Source organism: Echinops telfairi, unplaced genomic scaffold (genome assembly GCF_000313985.2).
Source record: "Echinops telfairi isolate 266 unplaced genomic scaffold, ASM31398v2 ScPeMD7_9;HRSCAF=40, whole genome shotgun sequence".
In the NCBI taxonomy this organism is placed as follows: Eukaryota; Metazoa; Chordata; class Mammalia; order Afrosoricida; family Tenrecidae; genus Echinops; species Echinops telfairi.
In genome coordinates, this window is record NW_022103906.1 from 85,993,690 (window position 1) to 85,996,163 (window position 2,474).

A 2,474-nucleotide genomic window follows, 5' to 3' on the forward strand; every position below is an offset into this window, starting at 1 on the left:
ACATGAGTTTCTGTGGATTTGTTTCTCTAAAGTACCCGGACTAATACACTCTCTCACTGTCTTTCTAGCTCTGCTGCGATCTGGCCACTCTAAAACAGAACCCCTGTCATTGAGGCAACTTCTACTCAAAGCAACCCTATAGATTATGTACTATAGGTTCTGTTCTATAGGTCCACATAGCAACAGCAAGGCAGATTCAGAACAGATGATCAGGACTGGAGAAGTTTGATAAGCTTGGCCACTATGCTCTCTAACCAGACTCCTAGAAATGCCATTTCTGGTTAGACCATGAGCTCAGATACTGAGCCTGTTAGGCTGGGCACCATGCAGGCAGGGAAAATGTGGACAAACCAAGTATTTTCTTAACAACAATCATCGAAGTCTTACACTGCATAACTTTGCAGTCTTACCATACTCCCTTCTAAGGAGTATTCTGGCTGCATTGCTTCCAAGATAGATTTGTTTGTTTTCTGGCAGTCCATGATATTTCCAATATTCATCAGCAATGTCATCATTCAAATGCACAATACTTGTTAAGTCTTCCTTATTCTCTGGCCAACCTTCACACATTCATGAGAAAATTGAAAATGCAATTTTTTTGGCCAGGAACATCGTCACTGTCATCAATGTGATATCTTTGTGTTCCAACACTTAAAAGAGGTCTCCTGAAGTAGATTTGCGCAATGCAATATGTCCTTTGATTTCCTGACTGCCATTTCCATGAGCATTAATTGTGGATCCAAGCAAAATGAAATACTTGACAACTTCAATTTTTTGTTTGTTTGTTTATCATGATGTTGTCTATTGGTCCAATTGTGAGGGTATTTGTTTTCTTTCCTTTGAGCTGCAATTTATAATGAAGACTGCTCATTGGTTTTTCACAATCAATTTCAAATTGATTTCAAAATGCAATCTCCAGTTTCATTTCTTTCATTAAGACCGCCTTTTGCAACTATCAACTACCAATCTTTTTTTTTTCTGTTTCCAAACGGTTACATTTCAATTGCCAATAATTATGAATGTGTCTTATTTTGATTGCACGTTTGAGTAATTCTAACCTGTCGAAGTTGATAGAATTATTCCGTTTCTTCATCACTAGCTTGAGTGTGTGTTCTGTGACAGTGGTATTAACTAGACTTCCTCGTAGGCATATAGATATTATCCTATTGTACTTCAAGGTGCCATACTTGAACTTGTCATTCCAGCATAGCAAATCGTATGATTACTTGACTTAAAATAGCCAATACCAGGCCATTTCAGCTCACTTGTGCCTAGGTCTCTATGTCTTCCATTTCACTCCTGACAACTTTCCATTTTCCTATATTCCTACGTCACACATTCCACATTCTGATGACTGACGGGGTCTGAAGCAGTTTCTTCTCATGTTGTTCTTCCCCATCACCACACGAAAGTCCCAGTAGGTTTACTCTTTAGAAGTCAGTAAGCTTGGCTCTATTTTGAGGAAGAAGCTCCTCCCAGTGCATTTTCGGGGCCTTCCAAACTGGTACTATATCTAACAATGTATGCAAAGTTTTCAATGGCTGATCCCTCCGTGGTGGACAGCCTGTTCTCTCTGTAATCTGTGTTTAGTTTGGAAAGCTCCACTGAAGCCTATTCACCGTGGGTAGCCCTACAGGTCTTTGAAAAATGCTTCCAACATCACAGCAACCTGCCAGCAGCACAATATGACAAATTGACAGGTGAGTGGTGAATTCCTATTCATACATAATATTTATTGATCATCAAATTTGAGGTGGAGTATGGTGTTTATAGTACTTATTTAATCTTCCCAGTGACCCTTGATTCTAATTTACTGAAGAAAAACCGAGGCTCGGAATTACACAGTAAGGACTCAGAGCCCTATCTATCTGACTCTGACACCTATCTAAGCTTTTAACTACTGTGGGCCCCACCTCCCTAACGGAGGCCTGCAGTGGCTACTCTCAGCAATACCGGACCTTTGGGTCCTTGGCAGCTGCAGGCTGGTATCCAGTCCCTTTGCCTGTGAGCTAGCAAGCTGAGACGTAACCGAGAACACGCTCAGCTCTCTGTGATGGTGGGTACTGCCCCATGAGAGTTGGAGGACCTTGGAGGGGGAGGCTTGGGCCCGGGATGGGCTAGAAGCAGAGGGCATGCCTGGTGTGGATCTGTGACTCAGGGCCTCTTGGGGCTGAGAACTTTTCGTTAGTCAGCACTGGAATGACATGTCCTTTCTTACCTTTAGATCTGAGCTGGGGTGACAGTGTTAGAGAAGGATTCTCTCTACGTGGGAATATATTCGGAAAGTCAGCGTTGTTGCTGCATAGGGAAGGTCATAATGATGAGGAGAACAAGTATGTTGCTGTGATGATGAAGATGACAATGACCCAATGGGTACTGGTCCTGAATTTAGCCCCCTTCTAGATTTACAGTCTCAGAAACCCCAAGGGACCGCTCTATTCTGCCCTCCAGAGTCACTGTGAGTCAGAACGGAC